Below are 16,279 nucleotides of genomic sequence, written 5' to 3' on the forward strand. Positions count from 1 at the left end.
CTGATTAATTTGACAAATCTCTTTTTGCTGCAACAATTTAAACCAAGTAAAAAAAATAATAGAAAGAAGGGTGCTTGCTTGTTAGTCTGTTTTCTCTTTGAAGAAAAGATAAACGTATCACATTAATCAGATAGAGCTTGTTCGGAAGTCCGTCCGGCATTGCCCGTCTCAAAAGCAGGCACAAGCGAAGTCACCCTTCCCGGAAGTCCTCACACTTCCCGGAAGTCCTGAAGTTTAGAGCTCATTTCCATGATTTTCCAGCTGATAAGACTGGTGCTCCTGTTGAAGCCCTGGTCGAACTGTGGAACGCAGAGATGACCCGGGCTGTTGACACGATTGCTCCTGCGCGCCCTCTCCTGTGTAGAGCTCATACAGCTCCATGGTATACCCCAGAGCTGAGAGCGATGAAGCAAGATAGGAGGCGGCTAGAGCGGAGGTGGAGGCAAACTCCCGACAGATGCAATTACGCGCTGGTAAGTGCTTCTACCAAGCTGTATTTGCAAGCGGTGAAGATGGTGAAGAAACAACATTTTACTGCCATCATTAAGTCATCTCTTTGCCGCCCAATGGAGCTTTTTAGAGTTGTCTGAGGGTTGCTTTGTTCCGGCCCTCAGGACATGGTAGGGTCATCACTGGCCCGTGGTAATGAGTTTGCTGGACACTTCCAGAATAAGATCTTATGCATCCGCCGGGACTTAGACTCTCAGTTTATAGCAGCTGATCCTAATGAGGTGTCCAGAGCTCAGTCTTGTCATGTTTTACTGGATGAGTTTCAGTTGGTTCAGCTCGATGATGTGGACAAGGTGCTTGGACAGGTGCGTGCCACCACTTCGGTACTAGATCCTTGCCCTTCTTGGCTTATAAAAATTAGTAAGGATGGAACAGCTGGCTGGGCCAGGGAAGTGATAAATGCCTCTTTACGAGAGGGAGTGGTCCCTGGCTGTCTGAAAGAGGCGGCAGTGAGGCCACTTCTGAAAAAACCTTCCCTGGACCCAGAAAATTTCAACAGCTACAGACCAGTAGCGAATGTTCCATTCCTGGGCAAGATCTTGGAATGAGTGGTTGCTAGCCAGCTCCAGGCACTATTGGATGAAACCGATTATCTAGATCCATTTCAATCGGGCTTTAGGCCTGGTTTCGGCACTGAGACAGCCTTGGTCGCCCTGTATGATGACCTATGTTGGGAGAGGGATGGAGGGAGTGTAACTCTGTTGATTCTCCTTGATCTCTCAGCGGCTTTTGATACCATCGACCATGGTATCCTCCTGGAGAGGCTCGCGGAGCTGGGGGTTGGAGGTACTGCTTGGCAGTGGTTCCGCTCCTACTTAACGGGTCAGTTCTGTCCCCCATGCTTTTTAACATCTATATGAAGCCATTGGGTGCGGTCATCAGGAGATTTGGAGTGCGTTTTCATCAGTACACTGATGACACGCAGCTCTATTTCTCCTTTTCATCTTCTTCAGGTGAGGCTGTCAATGTGCTGAACCGCTGCCTGGCCGCGATAATGGACTGGATGAGAGCTAACAAACTGAGGCTCAATTCAGACAAGACTGAGATGCTGCTGGTGGATGGTTTCTCTGACCAGATGGTGGATATACACTCTGTCCTAGACGGGGTTACACTCCCCCTAAAGGAACAGGTTTGTAGTCTGGGAGTTGTTTTAGATCCTTCCCTGTCACTTGAGGCTCAAGTAGCCTCGGTGGCACGGAATGCGTTCTACCAACTTCGGTTGATAGCCCAGCTACGTCCCTATCTGAGCAGGGAGGACCTAACATCAGTGGTACACACTCTGGTAACCTCGCGATTGGATTACTGCAATGTGCTCTACGTAGGGCTACCTTTGAAGACAGTTCGGAAGCTGCAGCTTGTGCAAAACGCGGCAGCCAGATTGATAACGAAGACCAAGCGGTCTGAACATATAACACCTGTTCTGGCTCGCTTGCACCGGCTGCCAATATGTTTCCGGGCCACATTCAAAGTGTTGGTTCTGTCTTATAAAGCCTTACACGGCGCGGGACCACAATATCTGCTGGAACGCCTCTCCCGATATGAACCTGTCCGTACACTACGTTCTACATCAAAGGCCCTCCTCCGAGTTCCGACTCAGAGAGAAGCTTGGAGGGTGGTAACAAGAACTAGGGCCTTCTCAGTGGTGGCCCCCGAATTGTGGAACAGTCTTCCTGATGAGGTGCGCTTGGTGCCGACGCTGCTATCTTTTCGGCGCCAAGTTAAAACTTTCCTCTTTTCCAGGGCATTTTAATCTAATTTTAATCTTATCTAGTTTAAATTTCCTGTAATTGATTTTAGATTTTCATTATTCTATATGTGTTTTTGTTGTTTTATTATGGATTCTTATCGTATGTATTTTGTATTTTTGCTGTACACCGCCCAGAGAGCTATGCTAGTGGGGAGGTATAAAAATATAACAAATAAATAAATAAATAAATAAAAAATGATTCCAGAAATAATCTGTTTGCAAGCTTGGGAACACCAGAAAATCATGGGAATTATGCACTAGCTGCAGCTGCTCACACGATAGGCATTCTAGCATGCACTGCGTTCCTGCCCTTTAGATGAGCATCAATTTTTTTTTGCCTGCTGAAAATTGTACAGGTATTCCCTCATAGGCACAGGTATCAGCTTCCCCTTCTTCCTTTTCCCCCACATACCCCTGTGTCCAGACACTAACTCAAGCAGTGAATGATGGGGGAACTACAGTGCGCATATGTACAACAGGCAAGGGACAAAAACAAGGTGTCTGTTGCAGCAGTGTGAAAAACATTTGCGCAAAATACTGGTATATTGGCCAAAACATCCATGATTCCTTAATGCGACAGGTACTGCAGTGTGAATGGAATATTAGAAATTGGGACAGAAGTGCTACCATTTTAATCTGCAAACTGATGCAATAAGCCCCATGTGTGAAAACAGCCTAGGAGAGTGGCAAAGCTTGATGACCATTTCATCCCCAAGGTGAATGTGGTTTGTTGTGAGAAGACCTGTTTCTATCAAACTGTTGAGTCATTTCTTAGGGCGTTGCATGTTCACCTTTTGAGCAACATCCAGCAGGAATCACACTAAGGTTTAAAATACTTAGGCCAGGCTTCACATACTGCTGTGTCCACCCAAGCAATTGCACTTGGGTGCATAACTGGGCTTTCTAAATGTTCCATCCCTACCGCTGCATCGGTTGTAAGTTATTTTGAAACAGGGTAATGCAAAACATTTGTGAAATATTTGTGTGTATATTACTGTGTAGGAAAGCTATAGTTGTCTTGAAAGAGCAGCCAAAGGCTTACAACATGACCTGCCAAGGTGAACACAGTCCATCAGCTATGTATAGTGATCAGGATTGTCAAATCTGTTGATATTGCTTTCTCATTTTTCCAGTCTTATCATTGCTGCATCAGTTTTTGATGTCTGAAAAACAAAGCCCTTACAAAAAATTGTCAGCATTTTAGTGCACACTTCTCTCTTTTTTCCAGACAACAAACTGCTTTGTTTTATTTGTTAATTGAGGCTTGGGGAAAAAAACCTGAGTGGGGTGGTACTAAAAGTTAGAGCAGAACAATATCTACTGTTCTTCTTTCTCTCCCCCCCTTCTTTTTAGGTATATGGAATTAGCATTGCAGCTTTACTCCCAGAAAAGTGAGTACAGAATTAAAGCTTCATATTGGGAAGGTTTTCAAAGCAGGCTATGAATTTTACAAATAAACTGCCCTCTTCAACAGCCCAGGAAAATTTAAACTTGCTTGACTCCTCATAATTAGAAAAGTATAACACATTGTAACGGCATTATATGCTGCAGGATGTACACTTTTTCAAATTTCTGTTCAAAAATCATTTGGAAGTTAAATGTACAATATGCTATTTTTGCAAGTAATTAAAAAACCCTGCATGTACACTTTTATTATAATCATAAGTGAAATTGTTTACTGTGTGTGTATGCCTACCAAGATCCTGCTGTTATCGTCAGTTCTAGATTTCCTGCCATATTATTGTAGAAAGACCATCTTGCTACTGCTGCAAGTTATACACTCACTCAACTTCTGATGTGCAGACAAGCAGGAAAAGGAAACTGTTTTCAGGATTTGCAATGGCTTCTAGCTATTGCTTGGAGGCCAGCAAATCTCTCTTCAATCCCAACCCTGACTTCACTTATTGGCTAAAAACTTGAAAGGGCAGGGTTTAGAGCAGCCAGTACTAACAGAACTTGTGGGGGTGTGTGACATTTTGGTGTATATCTCTTGAACCAGACCATCTAGAAACTTTTTTTTAAAATGAAAGCTAAGAGTCTGGAGATTGGGGTGACGTACTCAGAGGACCCCCCCAAAACTGGAGTTTCCAGGCAAAAACCAGAGACCTGGAAACACTATTCAGAAAGTAGAAGAAAATTAATTGCATTATATTTGTAGACATTTTAACAGAGGAAGAAGAAAATAAGAATCATACTTTTTATTATTATTATTATTATTGATATTATTTCCCTTTTATAGCCATGTATATAAACAGTATGGTTAGATATCATCTTGAATCTTGTTGTTCCAAAACATAACAAATACACCGTTCTACAAATCTATTTACCTGTCCATTTTTTTCTCTTCTAAGGTATGTCAATGTTAACATTAATGTTGTCTCCCATACATTATTAAACCAATCCAAGATTAACAGAGCTTCTTTCTTTTTCCATGCTTTAGCAATTGTCATTTTTGTTACTGTCAACAGACTTAAAATAATTTCTAAATCAAATTCTGGAACTATACCATCCAAAAGAATTAACAATAATCATTTAGGGTTATTTGGTAAAAAGTATCCAGTCATATCTAGAATTATATTACACACATTAGTCCAATATACTTGTATCATAGGGCAGCTCCAAAATAGATGTAGACAATCTCCTTGATTATTGTCACATCTCCACCGCTAACTCTGTGCTGCAGAATATATTTTTGATAGCTTATACAGGGTCAAATACCTTTGATCAATACTGAATGTTTCCTTTAAGTCAGTTGATGTTAATTGAAAGGGTATTTTTGACCAAATCTACACCCATTCTGTCAGGTTTATTTCTTGTTGAATATCCTCCTCCCATTTCTTCATAAAGTCTTCTTTTTGCTAAGTTTCATAATTATAAAGTAATTTTTGTTTGTTTCTACCTTTGTTTTTACATGAGCTTAGTAAATTTTCAAACTTAGTCTCTTTCCTTAGTGGCCTGTATTTCCTATACAAACATGTTGATGCTTCTCTTACTTGAAAGTATTGGTATACAGTAGTTATGGTCTCTGACACCCATTAAATTGACAATTTCTGTATATGATTTAATTTGGTGCCCCAAGACCATACCTTTTATACAATCTAAATTTACTTGATACCATATCTTCTTAAAATCTCATAATGTTCCATTGACATAGGTTATAAGTTCATTATGAAATAATGATGTACAGGGTGATATTTTATCCCTAAATTTGTACCAAATTGACAGTACGCTTCTTCTAATGTACATATATTTGTATACTATTCTGCCTATATACACTTTTGCATGTAAATTTTCCTAATATGATGCATTTTATGTTATTTTTCATTAACATACACTTTTTATGAACAGTTTTCTCTAGTATATACATTATTTTGTTGGAAAAGCGCATTGAAAGTTCAGAGAAGAGTGAATTTCAAAGGATAGCTGCAGATTTGCTTTAAAATTTATTTTCTTCCATATCTTTTGAGTGATCTGGCAGATGCTTGACTCTCTCCAGTTTTTGCAGTCCCATGTAGACAAAGAAACAGGGGACTTATCATGCCACTGGTAAACCATCATACATGGCTGGTAGCCTACAATCTGCTTGGAGGATACAACATGTGCGTACTGATGGTCCACAAAAGGGGACTTGGGAAGACAGACTCTAGGGGTTTTGCCCTTGAGATGATTGGGTCTGTATTTGGATTGTTATGCCAGTAGTCTTCTACGCTTATTGTGCTTTTTTAATGATACAGCTTTATTGTTATGGTTTTATTCTCTTTTTATTCGTACACCTAGAGATATTAGTTTAGAAAGTGGCTCATAAATAAATAAATGCAAATTGGGCCAAAACTCCACCAAAATTTTGATCCAGTTCATAATGGACTCATTAATATGCATGATGTCGGTCCTCTCTGCCATAATCACAGCTGCTGTCTGGTAGCAGAATCATGTTCTGGTGATAAGGATGGGGGAGAAATCCAATTCAGTTCACATTTAAAGACAAATTTGTCAAATTAGCACTTTCCAAAACAATATGAGAATCAAAACATAGACATTTTTTGAAATTTGCACATCCAAATTTTGTGATGCAGTTCTCAAACCAAGCAAAGTCTTGCATATATAAAGGGGAAGTAGTGCATAGAAATGAATCTATTAGTGAAGATAAAATACAAACATGCATTATATGATGACAAATGGCTTGCAAAAATGTGTACATTTGATAAAACTGCCTACAAAAATGTGTTTATTAGGATAAATTCACACAAATGCTGGAAATGTTTAACAAGTTTTTTTTTAAAAAAATCCTCAAATTGCTGAAGAAATGTGGAGAACTGAATTTAAGATTGGAATAATGAGAAACTGAGAGAACCAAAACAGACAGATCCTTCCATTCCTACCTGGTTAGCAGGAGCTATGGGAAATGTAGTCCCTATGGATCCTATGCACCATCCATTATTTGCCTCTAGCAGGGCTGACACATTTTGAGAGAAGCCAAAGGCTAGCAAAATTTCTCAAGGAGGTTTTGCACAGTTCTGTAGACCTCTCAATCAGATAAATGAGAGGTGAAGAGGATATACTACAGATCAACTAGCTTCTGTTTTTACCTACACAATACTTCAGTTAGGGCAGAATCTTTTCCGGAAGCACTGTCAGGGTATTCAGAGAGCATAATGAAAGACAAATTCCATAATGCCAAAGAGAAAAGAGTTTACAATGAGATCACAGTGTTGACCTGTGACCTTATTAGCATTCTCTCTACTTTCCCTCTCTTCTCTTTTTTCTACTTTACAATTGCAAGGTTGCTTATTGTATGCGTTGATTTCAGCTGTGACCCAGAGAGTACCTACTTAAAGTGTTTTTTTTCACCCTTTAAATAGTCCTTCAGAAGCATCCAAAGAGAGATGCTTATGTGTACAAAAAAGCGAAGGTAAATGAATAACACTTTTGGCTTTGGGGAGTATACTGAAGACGAAGAAAACATGCATTGTGTTTGCCTGGATTGTGTTAGGAATAAATAAACGTCAGTTTCTTAATGTAATTTCCCCTCCTTTGGGAAGAGGTCACATTGGTTTTTTAGGGTTTTATAAAAGTGCAAAAAAAAAAACCCCAGATAAGATTGAAGTAAACATCATATAGACACTTCATTTAAGACTGAATTATCTGAAATATTGGCCTAAATATAGGAAAGTTTTTCAGATGGAGGAGAAACAATTGGCTTGACCTCTCTTAGTTTTTTCCCCTCAAGAGACATAAGCCTTAAAAGCAAAGTTCCCTAACAAGGAATTAACTTTTTCATCAACTTCTTATCAATTAAATTGAAATTAATATGCCCTCACATTTGAGGGTGGAGGAGAGTACGGCATATGAATTTTGCTGAGCATCACAAGCTGAGCCATATCCCAAGCCAAATGCCATTCTCTCTCTCTCCCCCCCCCCGTTCTTCTCAGGTTCAGATAATAATCCAAGCAGGAAAACACGTCAGCCCCAGCCTCACTGCAGGACTATACAAGCTAACCTTACTCCCTGACAAATTGCCCAGTGGCCATGCCCTGTTCATTCTCACATTCAGAGCACATCATAAGGTACATTCCAAAGTATGATAGTACAGCATTTCCACATGAGGGATGGGTTCTCCCTTGTGTGAAGGAGCTCTACACTGATGCACATAGAGTCCTTTCTGACACATTCTGAATGCCCATATGGCTAGGGAGGATGGCCACCAGGCATGGCACTAGTGGAGTGTCAGACAGTTGCACCTGGAGTGGGGTGTGTGGTTAGCTTGAATGGCCCTGCAACCCCCATGCATGTTCTTTCAATGCATGTGGGAGCATCTGAACTGCCCTTAATTCTCATTGAGGTTGTAAGCCTGTGTCTGAGCTGTGACTGAATGCTTCTGCATATAAATATTCTTTCTACATAGAATGAAGGGTCCCTGACACTTTCTCTCTTTTCTCTTTGTATGGAGGGGTGTGGAGGAGTATTCACTCATGTGTGTCACCCACTTAACAGTCAGAAGAGGCACAGCCCAATCACAGGTGTATTTCCTGTGTGAGAATTGTCTTCAAATTCCAAAGGCCAGATATATCATCATGAGAATGTTTGTTATTCTTTGGCAGATGAAATGGTGCGGTCCATCACAAAACCCTCAGAGGTGGCGCTATGTGTTCTATGGTTATATTTTGTTTGGCATAACCTGTTACAAAATATATCAAAGCAAAATGCATCTTGTGAAATAAAGATCAGGATTTTGCCACCTTTCCACTATATGTTCATTTAGTATAGACAACACTAAACTAGATGTGCTGTGTAAGGTATCTTCCTATTAAAATTACTACAACAAATGTTTCTAAATGAGTTTCCAGAAAGAATAGACTCCAAAAATGGCTTCAGAATATTAATGTAAATTATACATTGAACAGTAAATTTCAGAAATCAATTACTTTCATCTCACACATATGACATACAATATTGCTCAATGACTATTATCAATGTGTTATATTGTTGATGAGCAAATTTTCCTTTTTTAAAAAAAAAAAAAGGCATAAAGTTCAAGCAGCTTTGTCTGGTTTGCCAATGACTGCAAATCAAGTCAAATATCACAAAATACCCAGGGATCACTCTTCATGGTAAATCTTAATTTGACAGCATCCAAAGTAGGAACAGCACCAACAATCAAAGTGGCATTCCTAAGATGTTCCAAGACCGCTGGATTAAAAAATAATAGATAGAACTCTTAATTAACTTGAAAAGAAATAATGATCTCCAATGTATCAGATGAACACCAAACACAATTTGCTCCAGAAAGGAGGCATTAATTGAGAGGTTGACCTTAACTTTGTTTTTGCTCAGAGAAGATCAGCAGAGGCACTGTTGGACTATAGCTCTCCAGAGGACACACACACATATACAGTTTTCTTTGATGTGGTACTCTGGATGAAGCACTGTGTTGTCTCTCACTACCGGGGATTGTTAAGCATCAAAAACCTCAGATATGAAGAAAAGTACCTGATGTGTATCATCCCCTGGCATTTTTTAAAAAGGTGAACCAAAAAGGGTCACAACTTACCACTCGCCTCTTCACTTCTGACACCAAGCAGAGTGTAAAATAAAGATGTTGCCACTTTGTAGTATGTCCCCTACAGTTGTGTATGCAGTGACATCTTTGGGAAGCGTACCCATTGTCCACTATTAGTGTTAGGCGCTTGCCTCAGGTAAAGGATTCCTGAGGGTGGCAAACAGTGTCCCCCACAGCGCTCCCCACCTTTTGTCAGTACTACCTAGGTCATGGCTCGCTCTCATGCCCACCACTGCTAGGTTGCCACTCCACCCTGACTGCTTGATCTTGCTGTTGAGTCACCACTTGCCCACCTGCTTACTCACCACCGATTCTGCTGCTGAGTCACCAACCCGTCCAAGTTGGCCGCTGCGGCCACCCACCCACAGTTCTCCTAAGAGAAAGCCCAGTGCTTTTGTGCTGTGTTAAGCAGCCTGCGGAAGCTGGCTTTTCCTCAAAACGGCAGCTGTCACGAGAAGAGAATGCATCAGTGGCAGCAGATGGCAGTGGCAGCTGCTATAATCTGGCTGGTCTGGTCTGTATGCTTCATTTCAATTTAAGAGAAAGCTCTGAGTTGGACTGAAGTTCAAGCTGACCTAGCCTGGTCCCCGGAGCTGTTGTTGTCTTCTGTCATCATTGGTCTTCTCCTCTTTTGCTGCAGAGAGCACAAGGGTGAGCGTGAAGAAAGGAGGAGAAGCAAGTGGCAAACTCCCAGGGTGCACCTTCCCACCACCACCTTTCACACACACAGAGAGAGAGAGCAATTGTTTCTCTCTTCCATCCTCCCTCTTAGTAAAGAAGGATTCAGTTTTAAGGCTTCAGAAAGCAGCTTTTATATAATTTGCAGGTGATAGGTTCCCTTCTTGAGATCCAAACTGGGAAAAACAGAAGGAGGCAGGCATCCCATGCCACCATCATCTGCAATTGGCCCCTATACAAATAGCACTGGTGGGTGCGTGGGTATTCCTTAGTATTTGAGGAGCTATTGGATCATCATGGGAGATGAGGGGGAATTTATTCCACCTTATTGTTGTAATTTTAACACAAATAAAGGAGGTTAAAACAAATGTATTCTACCCTTCTTCCAAGATCCTCAGGAATAAATGGTTCTTCTGTCTCCATTTATTCTCACAACAACCCTGTGAGGTAGGTAGTTCACTTGCCCACCTTGCCCATGCCTCACAGCTCCATAGAGAAACAGAAGGATAGTGAGTATATATGCTTTGCACACATATGCAAAACGAGTACATATTTATGTTTGATTTTGTATTTAAATTCTTTTTTATTTGTTGTAAGCTGCCTAGAGGCTTTTATGTTATGAGATGCCTTACAAATGCCAAAAATAAAATTAAATAGTTACCCTATATCTCACTTTTAACCTACTCTGCATGGTGCAAAGATAAAATGTAAGAATTTCAAAGCGTTTTTTAAAAATAAAATTTGCTGATCTGGCATTTGTCTTTAAAAAGAAATACAAGCAAATGATCATAAAACCATTACAGAATGATCAAATATACTCTCATATCCATCATGTTGAGAAAAATTCTACAGAACTTTCCCTTGTTCCTCCTAACATTTTATTTTAATTTACAGTTTTATGTCCCTTGATCATTGTATACTATTCACATATTTAACACCACAGTTCCATCGATGGAAGCTCCATTGAATACAGTGGAATTTACTTCTGAGTAGGATCACTCTGTAGATTTTTCTTCTAACAAAAATATGTAACTTGTCCCTCTATACCTGAGGACTAGAAAGTGGCCAATGTAACAGTGATCTTTAAAAAGAGATCTGGGGGGGGGGGATCCCAGAAATTACAGGCTGTTAGCTTAATGGAAAAACTGGCAGAAAGTATTATTAAAGAGAATTTAACCAAACATACAGAACAACATGTCCTGCTGAAGCACAGCCAGCACGGATTTTGCAAGGGAAAGTCCTGTCACACTAACCTAGTAGAATTCTTTGAGAGTGTCAACAAGCATATAGATAGAGGTGATCCAGTGGACCTAGAGTACTTAGACTTTCAAAAAGTACCTTTTGACAAGGTACCTCACCAATGACTGCTGAGTAAGCTTAGCAGTCATGGAATAAGAGGAGAGGTCCTCTTGTATATCAGGGACTGGGTAAGTAGCAGGAAACAGAGAGTAGGAATAAATGGACAGTTCTCCCAATGGAGGGCTGTAGAAAGCAGAGTCCCCCAAAGATCGTTATTGGGTCCTGTGCTTTTTAACTTGTTCATAAACGATCTAGAGTTAGGTTTGAGCAGTGAGGTGGCCAAGTTTCTTGATGATACTAAATTCTTCAGGGTTGTTAAAAGAAAAAGTGATTGCGAAGAGCTCCAAAAGGACCTCTCCAAACTCAGTGAATGGGTGGTAAATTGGGAAATGCAATTCAGTGTAAACACATGTAAAATTATGCCTATTGGAGTAAAAAATCTTAATTTCACATATGCACTCATGGAGCCTGAACTGGCGGTGACTGACCAAGAACAAGACCTTGGGAACATAGTGGATAGTTCAATGAAGATGCTGAGCTGTGAAAAAGGCAAATTCCATGCTAGGGATCATTAGGAAAGGTATTGAAAGTGAAACTGCTGATATCATAATGTCATTATATAAATCTATGGTGCGGCCACATTTGGAATACTATGTACAATTCTGGGTGCTTCACCTCAAAAAGGATAATGAAGAACTGGAAAAAGTTCAGAAACAGACAACCAGAATGATCAAGGGGATGGGATGACTCCCCTATGAGGAAAGGTTGCAGCATTTGGGGCTTTTTAGTTTAAAGAAAAGGCAAGCCGGAGGCAATGACAGAAGTGTATAAAATTATGCATGGCATAGAGAAAGGTGATGGAGAAAAGTTTTTCTCCCTCTGTCATAACACTCGTGGACATGCAATGAAGCGGAATGTTGGAAAATTCAGGACAGACAAAAGAAAGTACTTATTCATGCAGCACACAGTTAAACTATGGAATTCGCTCCCACAAGAGGCAGTAATGGCTACCAATGTGCATGGCTTTAAAAGATTAGACAAATTCATGGAAGATAAGGCTATCAATGGCTACTGGCCATGATGGTTGTGCTCTGCGCCATCATAGTCAGATGCAATATGCTTCTAAAAACCAATTGCAGGCAGCCGCAAGAGGGGAGAGTGCTCTTGCACTCAGGTCCTGCTCTTGCACTCAGGACAGGCTTCCCACGAGCATCTGGTCGGCCACTGTGAGAACAGGATGCAGGACTAGATGAGCCACTGGCCTGAGCCAGCAGGCTCTTCTGATGTTCTTATGTAAACCAAAAAACATTTCACTCATTTAGTCCAAGGCATTTGTAGCCAGGTTTCTATTACCCTTTCACATAGCCTAAAAAAGTCATCTGTACATCTATCATTATTACACAAGATGCTAATTTTTTTAAAAAGGCAAAAGTAGCTAAAACTTCTGAAAAAAATCTTATTTACTAAAAGCATTTTAATACTGACACTTCATAAATCAAAAGCTACATTTGTTGTTGTTGTGTGCTTTCAAGTCGATTATGACTTATGGCGACCCTATGAATCAGCGACCTCCAAGAGCATCTGTCGTGAACCATCCTGTTCAGATCTTGTAAGTTCAGGTCTGTGGCTTCCTTTATGGAATCGATCTATCTCTTGTTTGGCCTTCCTCTTTTTCTACTCCCTTCTGTTCTTCCCAGCATTGTTGTCTCCTCACCAGGATATGAGGACACAGTTAAAACACTGACTGAAAAACTGAGAGGCCCATGCTACATGAGGCCTGCCCTGCGTTAACAGAAATCTTCCCCCGACACCAAAAAGACCACAAAGACAGTTCCAGGAAAGCATGCCTGGAGAACCTGTTCCATAACTGGGGTGACTACCAGTGGAGACTGGTGGCTCCGATATCAATGGGACAGTGAATCCACTCCGGGCTTTTGTCCAAAGGTGCAAACCACCTTGGACAGCTCCTTGAAAGTTTGGATGAAAAGCTGGAGCAGATTCACTGCCCCACTGACATTAGAGCCATCTATTTCTATTGGTGACTACCAAAAGGATTCTCTCCCTGGTGGTATCCACCTCACTTCATTAGGTGGTAGGCACCCAGAGCAAGCCTTCCAAAGAGGATCTTATTGTTTGGGGAGGTATTTATGGGAGAAGGATAATTTTCAGATAAACTGGTCCCACACCATTTAGGGCTTTAAAGACTGAAAACAGCACTTTAAATTGGGCACAGAAAAAGACTGGGAGCCGGTGTAGCTGGCAAAGCACAGGAGTAATATAGTCAAACTGTCCAGACTTGTTTACCCTTGCAACTTAGACAGTCTTACCCATGAGTTCAGTCCAGTCTGGGCAACTTTAGCCTGATGCAGTAAATATGGGTTGAATAGCAAATTGCCTATGTGCTGAAGCAGCCACAAGTGCCCATATTTTCTTCTTTGCAGTAGTTTTGAAACTACTTGAAAATGTAATGGCAGGCACAGATCTGGCAGCTTTCCCCCCAGGCTTCAAGAGATTTTGTTTTTCTTGACATTTCCCCCCAACATATATTTTTTAAAGTTAGGATAGCCAGGAGATGAACTACTTTTTACTCCTGGCATTGGTGGAATGAATTATGTATATTTCTACACTCTCAGAATAAATGAAAGTCAATAACTATGCAATTGCATACATGCCTACTCAGAAGTAAGCCCCAATGAATTAAATGAGACTTCCTCCCAGGAAATAGAGCATACCAGTAGGTGGCCTTAGCCAAACTACACCCTTCCAGTCTCAGCTCCACTCCCTGAAATATAGGGTCAATATTGCTGGTTGGTCTTACAGGGCTATGATATATGAAGCACTGGGAACACTCTGAAATGTTTTCATAACAACATTACTACAATTTATATAAAATTATTTCTCCAGTATTTATACCTTCTTTACATCTCATCCATTTCTATATGCTCAACTCCTATTTGAATATCAAAATAACACAAGCTTCCCTTGTTCCTCTAAACCTAATGTGTGTTTTTTCCAGTATACTGAATTGCTGGAACCCAACTGTTCAACATCTTTCTATAGTACGTAGTGTTTTTAAAAACAAAAAGCACACACACGTCAATTTGATTATTTCCACCAGATCCCATATCTTTCATAGTAATTCTCTTTCTGTTGGACTTTGATTACTTTTCCATGTACTTGTGAAAGCTATTCTTGCAATAGTGAGGACATATACGACTGGGATTTGTTTTTCAGCTGATGCAGAGTTCTTAACAAAGTTTCACAAGCAGACCACTGGATCTAATTCTGTCTTGTTTACTTGAAACAATTATTCTTACTACTTTCTTGCATACCCACCACATGTAGTAGATGCCCCCCTTCACTCTGAAATGCTATATAAATGCTACATGTTATTATTAACCTGCACAGAGATTCAGCACGTGCAGATTGTTTAATAAGTAATCAACATCTCAACTGGGTTAGTTTTTTTTTCAGCCAAAAGTTACAACCAGTGCCGCCTCCCATCCACCACCCACCTCCGCCTTGCAGTCATCTCTGAGAGTGTGCACAGGCCTGCTTTGGAGGGGAGGACTTATGGCCTGGCCAGTATAACATGGAAGATCTGATTTTATGAACTGATGCATCTTTGTGGGGGTTGGTCATGCAGCTGCTTGCAATTTTGCACAACTGTAGTAGTTAAAAAAAGCAGTACAGTTTAAGAAGGATCAGAGGGCTATCCTCCACTGTATTTCAGACCACATGTGATCATATATTTGGGGTCCCCTCATTTCAGGTCCTACACTCTTGAGAGATTATTATAGGCCTATTTAGTGATTGCCAATGTGTACTAAGTCTGCATGTCAGACACAACTCTCTTTGCTTAGAATACTTTGGGGTTGAACAGCAGAATATATATATATATATAATATTTTGTCAACCCTACATACCAGGACAAAAGATATTTTGATTACACCTCTGCTCTCTCTGCAGAGGAAGTACAGTAACTGAATTACCAAATTAAATTTCTTAGCTGAAACAATTTAAAAATCAGTAGGTGTATTATCATTGTACTCAGACCCCTCAGAGAAAACTCCCTGAAATGCTGAGTGTTTTGATTTCAATGTGTAATAATTGTCAAGTTTTCAACATATTTTTTATCTTTCAGTACAAAAAGGTCATGCGTTAAAAGTTTGAGAATGTTTTGATAGAAATCAATACAGTGAAGGTCAAGCTCTCCAAAAAAAAACATATTTTGGATGTTTTATTTATTGGACTTACAGCATTACAAATTACTCACATGGGATAAAAATGAAAATTGTAATCCGATGTCATGTCCTGTCTAAAATGGCAACGGCTCAGAACTGTAGAGTTGAAAAGAGATTTAAATACATAATGAAAGCTATGATCTCCCCACTATCTAATGCACAGTTAAGCACTTTGCTTCTTTCCACACTGTGTTTCGTAGTAGGTCAACTTTGTCACATACCTATGAGAAACTCCAGGATTTTAAGCTTAATGCTGAAGCTACAAATGTGTGAGCTTAGAACTCCTTTAAGCCGCAGAACAAAATAGAGATGTACAACACTGCCCCCTATGGCTGGAAGGCTAAATGAAGCCTACAGGTTGGTTATGTCTGGTATAAATTACAGTACTGGGATCCTGCTTTGTTGACCAAGCAGTACACCCTAGTAGCTAATCTCAATGAGCCTGGGTTGGATCACAAATACTGTCTGGATGGGGGTGCTAATGCATTCTGGTCTTGAAAGTAGTATACCCTGATAACATATATGTACATGTTGCTCATATAATTCTGAATACATTGCTCCTCTGCATGACCAAATAAGATATGACAGATACCTCTTCCCCAAAGAAAAACAGCAATCTTGTATTTACATAAAGTTGGTAAAGAATGTTGTAAGTTATCTTTATGTAACTGTACTCATTAAAGATTCAGGATTCATTTTGCACGGTACCAATGTGTGAGAGCACAATGGCACACCAATAAAAAT

Source organism: Rhineura floridana, chromosome 1 (genome assembly GCF_030035675.1).
Source record: "Rhineura floridana isolate rRhiFlo1 chromosome 1, rRhiFlo1.hap2, whole genome shotgun sequence".
NCBI lineage: Eukaryota > Metazoa > Chordata > Lepidosauria > Squamata > Rhineuridae > Rhineura > Rhineura floridana.